Source organism: Sapajus apella, unplaced genomic scaffold (genome assembly GCF_009761245.1).
Source record: "Sapajus apella isolate SASKATOON/1434 unplaced genomic scaffold, GSC_monkey_1.0 scaffold49, whole genome shotgun sequence".
NCBI classification, from domain to species: Eukaryota; Metazoa; Chordata; class Mammalia; order Primates; family Cebidae; genus Sapajus; species Sapajus apella.
In genome coordinates, this window is record NW_022436989.1 from 6420353 (window position 1) to 6429892 (window position 9540).

The 9540-nt window shown below is 48.0% G+C and overlaps 1 pseudogene; it reads right to left on the bottom strand.

Moving 5' to 3' along the window:
• Window positions 1-411: 411 nt before the first annotated feature.
• Window positions 412-9199, bottom strand: LOC116525902 (annotated as a pseudogene).
• Window positions 9200-9540: the final 341 nt, after the last annotated feature.

The following is a 9540-nucleotide window of genomic DNA, read 5'->3' on the forward strand; positions in this document are numbered from 1 at the left end:
ATAGTTCCAGCTACTGGGGAGGCTGAGGCAGGAGAATTGCTTGAACCTGGGAAGCAGAGGTTGCAGTGAGCTGAGATCGCACACTGCACTCCAGCCTGAGCAACAGAACGAGACTCTGTCTCCAAAAAAAAAAAAAAAAAGTTAACAGCATGGGAAGGGGGAGGAACAGGTAGGGAGTAGGGTGTTGTTAAAAAAAAAAAATACAGGCCTCCTCACAACTGGGTTACCTGGAGGGAACTTGGTGTGCTTCAACCCAAGAGGAATCAGAAGATCTAAAGCAGTTTAGGAAGGCTGGAAGTGCCAGGAGTGGAGGAAGGAGGAAAATCCAGGGAATAGGGGGGTCTGTTTGGCAACTGGGGCGAAGGGATTGCCCTCCCCCTACTGGGATCCCCACAGCCGCTCCAGCCTGGCAGGAAGGGGGCAGCCTGCAACCCCTGAGGGCAGGTGTGTGGCTGCCAGATGCTCCAGGCAGGGGGCCAGAAGGGGCTCACCAAGGCTTGCCTCCAGGGAGATGATGGCACTGCCCCCCCAGCTTCTCTGCCAGGATGCACTGGCTTGTAGCAGTCTGCTGGTAATTCATGCTTGATCCCTGTCAGCTTCTTCTTGATGGCATTTTTGGAGCTGGTATAGATCATTTCGCTCTTAAGAGGTGCAGACTCAGAGGCCCGGAATATAAACACAGGGTCCTCCTTCTTGCTCTCCTTGGTCTCGTAGATTGTGTCATAGAGGGCATAGCGGCAGTCCTAATCTGGCAGCATCTTGATAAAGGTGGTAGAGGGGTCATGCACGGTCTGGCCCACGTCACCCACCAGGATCTCACTGCCGTCCTCGGGGACGATGGTTTTCTCACCCTCACTCACGCAGAAGAGCACCACCTTCTTGTGCTTCGTCACCTTCTCTGGCGTCAAAGACAACACAGCTTTGTGTCATTGAACACCTTGATGACACCATCGGAGATGACTGAAACTTTTTTCCTTTTTTTGGTTTTCTTGAGATAGAGTCTTGCTCTGTCTCCCAGGCTGGAGTGTAGTGGTGCAATCTTGGCTCACTTAGGCTCAAGAGATTCTCCTGCCTCAGCCTCCAGAGTAGCTGGTACTATAGGTGTGCACCACCACGCCAGGTCAATTTTTTTAATTTTTTGTTGATCCAAGGTCTTGCTATGTTGTCCAGGCTGTTCTCAAACTCGTAGGCCCAAGTGGTCTGCCCGTCTTAGCCTTCTAAAGTGCTAGGATTACAGGCATGAGTCACGGCAATGGCCGGAAAGGGGATTTAAAGTGTGGTAATGAGAAGAGGTCTTCAAAGCTCAGCTCCAGCTCAGGCATCTCTGGATCCAATTGGTTTTTGTTTTTTCCTGGGGCTGAGCTTCTTCCTGGAACTTTTAGAAAGAAGAACTCAAGGTGCAACAGGTTACAAGTGGGTATGTTTTTTTCTTGTTGCTTTTTTTTTTGAGACAGAGTTTCGCTGTCGTTGCCTAGGCTGGGGTGCAATAGCACAATCTCGGCTCACCATAACCTCTGTCTCCCAGGTTCAAGTGATTCTTCTACCTCAGCCTCCCGAGCAGCTGGGATTACAGGCATGTGCCACCGTGCCCGGCTAATTTTTAATTGTTTTATTTTTTAGTAGAGACGGGGTTTCTCCATGTTGGTCAGGCTGGTCTCAAACTCTGAACTCCCGACTCCAGGTGATCCGCCCACCTTGGCCTCCCAAAGTGCTGGGATTACAGGCATGAGCCACCGCACCAGCCACAGCAGGTATGTTTTCACAGTGCATACCCAACAAGCTAGGGACCCTGGGTTATATTACTGTCATTTTACGGATAAGGAAATGGAGGCCCAGGAAGGCCAAGAATATTTTGCATTTTCACACACCATAGTCTCATCAGGACTTGAGGCTGGGGAGCCACATTTAGAAGCCATCCTTCCAGCTCTCTGCTGGGCTCCCTACATAGGACAAGGTTAACTCTACTTGACAAGTACTGGATGCTTGAGCTACAGTACTGAGTGACACCGGTCCCCTACAGAGAGGACAGGAGGTACAGTGGAGCTCCGTGAATGCATTAACAATAGGCTGTTTCAAGGCTGGGCATGGTGGCTAATCCCAGCACTTTGGGGGTGAGTCCGAGGTGGGCAGATCGCGAGATCAGGAGTTCGAGACCAGCCTGACCAACATGGCAAAACCCATCTCTACTAAAAATACAAAAATTAGCTGGACGTGGTGGTGTGTGCCTATAATCCCAGCTACTCAAGAGGTTGAGGCAGGAGAGTCCCTTGATCCCAGGAGGTGGAGGTTGCAGTGAGCCAAGATTGCACCACTGCACTCCAGCCTGGGCAACAGAGCAAGACTCTGTCTCAAAAAAAAAAAAACTTAAAAAAATTTTTTTTAAAAAGACAACATATTGAGCACATTCCTTGGCGCAATACTGTATTTAGACAGCATAGGGTCCTGGGAATACCTGGAGCTTTGTCATCAGACACACCTGAGTGCAGAAGGAGGGTCTGCTCTGCCTTGTCCTGTCCTGGGGATCATTTAGTCCCTGCACCAGGTTCTTCATCTGAAAACCTTCTAGAGTAGGCTTCAGAATAGAAAGACCTTCTGAACAGCCTATCATGAAGGGACTGGTACGCTTTTAGCTTCCAAGTTTTCATATCATCTATATGTTCCTCACAGGCAATGAGATCTCAGTTCTCAACAGCAGCAAGCTTCCAACCAGCAGGACTGTGCTACCTGAAATTGCTTCCTCTGCCAGGAAAGCTCCAGCTAGTTCAGAAGTGGCCTCCTTTGACACCCATGTCAGTGCAGACAAAAACCAGCAGGCGGCACAGCATGGCTTCTTTGGGTTTGGGAATGGCCAAACAGCTTGTAGTCAATAAAAATAAATTCTCCCCAATTAATTTTTTTCTTTTTTTGAGATGGAGCCTTGCTCTGTCGCCCAGGCTGGAGTGCGGTGGTATGATACCGGCTCACTGCAACCTCCACCTCCTGGGTTCAGGTGATTCTCCTGCCTCAGCCTCCCGAGTAGCTGGAATTACAGGTGCACACCACCACGCCCAGCTAATTTTTGTATTTTTAGTAGAGACAGTGTTTCACTGTATTGGTCAGGCTGGTATCAAACTCCTGACCCCATGATCTGCCCTCTTCGGCCTTCCAAAGTGCTGGGATTACAGGCGTGAGCCACTGCACCTGGGCTTCATTTTTTGTACTTAACATTCTTCAGAGGCTGGGCATGGTGGCACACGTCTGTAATCTCAGCACCTTGGGAGGTTGAGGTGGGAGATCAGGAGTTGCAAACCAGCCGGGCCAACATAGTGAAATCCACCCCCACTGTCTCTACTAGAAATACAAAGCTTTGCTGGGCCTGGTGGCAGGCACGTTTAGTCCCAGCTACTTGGGAGGCTGAGGCAGGAGAATCACTTGAACCTGGGAGTCAGAGGTTGCAGTGAGCCAAGATTGCACCACAGCACTCCAGCCTGGGTGACACAGCAAGACTCTGTCTAAAAAAAAAAAAAAAAAACCGGCCAGGCACGGTGGCTCAAGCCTGTAATCCCAGCACTTTGGGAGGCCGAGGCGGGTGGATCACGAGGTCAAGAGATTGAGACCAACCTGGTCAACATGGTGAAACCCCGTCTCTACTAAAACTACAAAAAATTAGCTGGGCATGGTGGCGCGTGCCTGTAATCCCAGCTACTCAGGAGGCTGAGGAAGGAGAATTGCCTGAACCCAGGAGGCGGAGGTTGCGGTGAGCAGAGATCGCGCCATTGCACTCCAGCCTGCGTAACATGAGCAAAACTCCGTCTCAAAAAAAAAAAAAAAAAAAACACACACATACAAAAAAAAAAATTAGCCAGGCGTGATGGCATGTGCCTATAATCCCAGCTACTCAGGAGGCTGAGGCAGAAGAATCACTTGAATCCCAGAGGTGGAGGTTGCAGTAAGCCAAGATTATGTCATTGCATTCCAGCCTGGGTGACAGAGTGAGACTGTGTCTCAAAAAAGAAAAGAAAAGAAAAGCCACATGAAGAAGTGAAGATGTAGCAATCACTAAAACACACTGTAGACACGAGGCCCAGGCGAACTTGAGGATATTCCTTAAATACAAATAAAATCTGTCTGCAGCTTTTGACAAAAGGAGTAGAGTTCCAAGAAATGAGGCCAGACAAGTAGGTCATTGAGGACCTCACATAACATACCATGGAAGCTAGTAATTATCCAGCACGTAACTGGGAATCATAAAAGAGTTGCGGCCGAGCACAGTGGCTCACACCTGTAATCCCAACACTTTGGGGAGCTGAGGTGGAAGGATGGCTTGAGCCCGAGAGTTCAAGACCAGCCTGGGCAATGCAACAAAACCCCACCTCTTCAAAAAAAAAGTGTTTCAGGAATAGGAGAGTTACTGATTCAAATGCTAATCTCATCTGAAAAAAAAAAAGAATAGGAGAGTTGTATGTATTTATTTATTTACTTTTATTTTTAATTAATTTTTTGAGATGAAGTCTTGCTCTGTACCCAGGCTGAAGTGCAGTGGCACAATCTCGGCTCACTGCAACCTCTACCTCCTGGGTTCAGGTGATTCTTGTGCTTCAGCCTCCTGAGTAGCTGGGATTACTGGCATGCACCAGCACAGGCTAATGTTTGTATTTTTAGTAGAGACATGGGGTTTCACCATGTTGCCCAGGTTGGTCTTGAACTCCTGAACTCAAGTGATCCAACTGCCTCGGCCTCCCAAAGTGCTCAGATTACAGATTTGAGGCACTCTGTCCGCCCAAAGAGGCATGCTTCTGGTTTCCACTTAAACTCAACCTGCTTTGTTATCCATGTTGGGAATTACACAGTAAGGGGTAAAGTTGTGTATCCTTCCATCCTCTGCCCTTGAGGACTACAAACTTTACGTTAAAAGTAAACTAGATAGAGGGCCAGGCATTGGCATGGTGGCTGACGCCTGTAATCCCAGCACTTCGGGCAGCCAAGGCTGGTGGGTGACATGAGGCCAGGAGTTCAAAACCATCCTGGTCAACAAAACCTCATCTCTACTATAATACAAAAATTAGCCAGGCTTGGTAGTGCACTTCTGTAATTCCAGCTACTCAGGAGGCTGAAACAGGAGAATCACTTGAATCTAGGAGGTGGAGTTTGCGGTAAACTGAGATTACACTACTGCACTCCAGTTTGGGTACAGAGCAAGACTGTCTCAAAAGAAAAAAATTGAAAAAAGAAATTTTTTTTTTTAAGACGGAATCTTGTTCTGTCACCAGGCTGGAGTGCAGTGGCGAGATCTCAGCTCACTGCAACCTCCGCCTCCTGCGTTCAAGCAATTCTCCTGTCTCAGCCTCCTGAGTAGCTGGGATTACAGGCGTGAGCCACCACACCCAGCTAATTTTTGTATTTTTTAGTAGACATGGGATTTCACCATGTTGGCCAGGATGGTCTCGATCTCTTGACCTCGTGATCCACCCGCCTCGGCCTCCCAAAGTGCTGGGATTACAGACGTGAGCCACCGCGCCCGGCCAGAAAATATCTTTACAATTGTGCAAAAGCTCTATGCTCTGAGATTTGACTTCTCTTAAAGAAGGGATTTGGAGTTTTCCAAATACAATCAGAAACCCAATTATAATGTAATTAGTCCTAGAAAAAAAAGAGGGGGAAGGGCAGCTTTGCCCTTTTCTACTCCACTACTCCACTTCTATTCCACTTTAGTCCATGAGTTTGAGACCAGCCTGGACAACATATGAAGACCCTGTCTCAATTAAAAAAAAAAAAAAATTCAAACCAGGCACGGTGGCTCACACTTGTAATCCCAGCACTTTGGGAGACTGAGGCAGGCAGATCATGAGGTCAAGAGTTGGAGACCAGCCTGGCCAGCACAGTGAGACGCCATTTCTACTAAAAAGGACAAAAATGAGCTAGGCATGGTGGCAGGCGCCTGTAATCCCAGCTACTTGGGAGGCTGAGGCAGGAGAATTGCTTGAACCCGGGAGGTGGAGGTTGCAGTGAGCAGAGATTGTGCTACTGCACTCCAGCCTGGGCGACAGAGATAGACTCCATCTCAAATAAAAATTAAAAAAATTCTTCAGATGAAACCCTGAGAATTCCTGTTCTAACTAGTCCTCTTCCAAGGATATTCCCAATTAGCCTAAGAAAACCCAGCTTCCTGCCGCATACTGCTCTGTAGAGAAACAGAAACACCAGCTGGGCATATCTGGCAACATTTTCAGCAGTAAAAGCAAAAGTTTGGGGTTGTGAAAACCAGATTTATTTATTTGGATATGAGACGGGATTGGCCTTTGGAAATTTTCCTAAACCTCAGTGCCATTTTTAGCATCTTTTAGAGATGCAAAACATTTTAACTCGGTGGCACAGAAATGGATTGTACGTGGCAGAGCGTGGGATGACTGACTTCCCTCCGTGGAACTAGCCTGTATTTGGGGTGCAGCTGACAGCTGCCGCACCTCAGTAAACATTGATAATTCAAATCAGCTTTGCCCAGAGCAGAGGTCCACAAACTTTTTCTGGAAAGGACAAAATGGTAAATATTTTACACTCAAAAGTTGCCTGCCACAACTCACCAACTCTGCCATTGCAGTCCAAAGCAGCCAGAGAAAACATGTAAATAAATGGCAATAGGGGAGAATTATCCTTATGGGTCCTGAAATTTGAATTTAAACTTTTTCACATGTCCTGAAGTGTTATTTTTTGTTTGTTTGGTTTTTTCCCCAATCATTTGAAAATGCAAAAAGCATTCTTAGAGAACTGTACAGAAATAGGTAATCGGCTGGATTTGGCCTCTGGGCCCAGTTTACTGACCTCAGCTGCATCAAGGGCTCTGAAATGTCAGCACTCATCAGCATCCACTTGGAGGGCTTATTTCATTTATTTTTTAAAAGACTCATAGAACTGGAGGACTTATCCAGGGCGTGGTGGCTCACGCCTGTAATCCCAGCACTTTGTAATCCTCAGCCTGTAATTCTGGTTGAGGTGAGCAGATCACCTGAGGTCGGGAGTTCAAGACCAGTCTGACCAACATGGAAAAACCCTGTCTCTACTAAAAAATACAAAATTAGCCAGGCGTAGTGGCGCATGTCTGTAATCCCAGCTACTCAGGAGGCTGAGGCAGGAGAATCGTCTGAACCCATGAGGCAGAGGTTGCAGTGAGCCGAGATCACACCACTGCACACCAGCCTGGGCAACAAGAGCAAAACTCCTTCTCTCAAAAAAAAAAAAAAAAAAAAAAAAAAGAATTGGAGGACTTACTTCAAACCAGATCGCCAGGCCTCACGCTAAGGGTGGCTTTCTGAGTCAGAAAGTCTAAGACAGAGGTCCCCAACCCCAAGCCATGGACGGTAAAGGTGATTGTCCTATTAGGAACCCCGCTGCACAGCAGGAGGTGAGTGGCAGGCGACTGAGCCTTATGGCCTGAGCTCCGGTCAGATCGGGGCGGCATGAGATTTTTACAGGAGTGTGAGTCCTATTGTGAACCGAGCATGTGAGGGATCTAGGTTCCTGGCTCCTTAGGAGACTCTGATGCCTGATGATCTCAGGGGGAGCAATTCATCCCCAAACTATCCCCATCCCACCACCTCTGCCCTAGGACTGGGTTTTGTCTTCCACAAAGCTAGTCCCTGATGTCAAAAAGGTTGGGGATCACTGATTTAGAGCTAGGGTGTAGCTGGAACAACATTCCCGCCCTCCACACCCATTTCATTCACAGCCTCAAGGGCCTGAACGGCTTAAACACATTTCCAGGTGACCTGTTGCTATAGGTCTGGCCTAGAACTTTTTTTTTTTTTGAAACAGAGTCTCCCTCTGTTGCTCAGGCTGGAGTGCAGTGGTGCGATCTCAGCTCACTGCAACCTTCATCTCCTGAGTTTAAACAATTCTCTTGCCTCAGCCTCCTGAGCAGGGGGACTACAGGCACTCACCACCATGCCCAGTTAACTTTTTGTATTTTAGTAGAGACGAGGTTTTGCCATGTTGCCCAGGGTGGTCTCAAACTCCTGAGTTCAGACAATTCACCCGTCTTGGCCTCCCAAAATGCTGGGATTACAGGGTTGAGCCACCGTGTCCGGTCTGGCCTAGACCTCTACAAAGGCTGCTGTCTTGTTTCATTCGACAGCTTGAGGTTCGGGCCCCAATGACAATCACGTTGTATAAGGACTTCTGAGTGCTAGCTTCATCCTTCATTAGCCACACCTGTGGTACAGAAAGTCGGGGCTGGGTCTCCATCAGAGGGGCCTTGGGACAAGACGGAAGGAAGCAAGACAAAAAGAAATATTCACATCCAGGCAGGAAGCAAGTCCAGGAGGAGAGTAAGAAGTGGGTTCCGGGGCAGCCTGAGTCTTCTAGGAGTGCTGGTGAAGCAACCACCTAACCCTGGCCTGGAATTGGGTCCTGGCTCTGAGTTCAAGGCAGCCTCAGCTCAACACACTGGAGGGGCGGGGCAGGGGCAGGGGCAGGAATATATAAGGGTGGGGCCTGGAATATGTGTAGGGCCAGGAACAATCTCTCCATCATCTTTGCAAAAACTTGCTTCACCAGAGACAAGGAAAACCAAGACTGTGAAAACAGAATCTAAGTGGATTTTGGCCAGGTAGGGATGGTTTGTTTCTTTTTTTTGAGACAAAGCCTTCCTCTTGTCACCCAGGCTGGAGTTCAATGGCACAATCTCGGCTCACTGCAATGTCCACCTTCTGGGTTCAAGTAGTTCTCCTGCCTCAGCCTCCCAAGTAGCTGAGATTACAGACGCCCAGCTAATTTTTGTATTTTTAGTAGAGATGAGATTTTTGCCATGTTGGCCAGGCTGGTCTCGAACTCCTGACCTTGTGATCTGTCTACCTTGGCCTCCCTAAGTGCTGGGATTACAGGAGTGAGCCACCGCGCCCAGCTGAGAGGTTGTTTTTAAATTGTGTTTGCTATTTTTAAAAATTAGTCAGACATGGTGGCGGGTGCCTAGAATCTCAGCTAATCCAGAGGCTGAGGCAGGAGAATTGCTTGAACCCAGGAGGTGGAGGTTGCAGTGAGCGGAAATCGTGCCACTGCACTCCAGCCTGGGTGACAGAGCAAGACTCTGAGTCAAAAAATAATGATAATAATCATAAGTAAATTGTGTTTGATGTATGCTTTACCTGGCGGTCATTTTCTGTTGCAAAGTGTTTTCACAGTGGTACGGAAGCCAGGGGGCTGTGTATCTGATGCTCGGCGCAGCCATGTGGCGGTGTGACCTGACCAATCCGTGTGTGATCCAGGCTCCCATTACTGTTGTTCGGGAGGAAATGCTTTTCCTCTGCTTTCTTAGGTCCAGTGTCAGGGGGCCTGCAAATAAAATTAACAACGACAACGGCAACAAAAAAACCTTAACAGGAGAAAAATCACACCATTTTTATTAATGTTTATAAACATTGTTTGAAAGTTCACAAAAAAGATATGAAACTTGAAAAAGCAGTTAGGCTCTGGGAATTTATATGCCTTTTATCAAATACAGGAGGTCTGAGCGTGGTAGCTCATGCCTGTAATCCCAGCGCTTTGGGAGGCTGAGGTGAGAGGACTGCT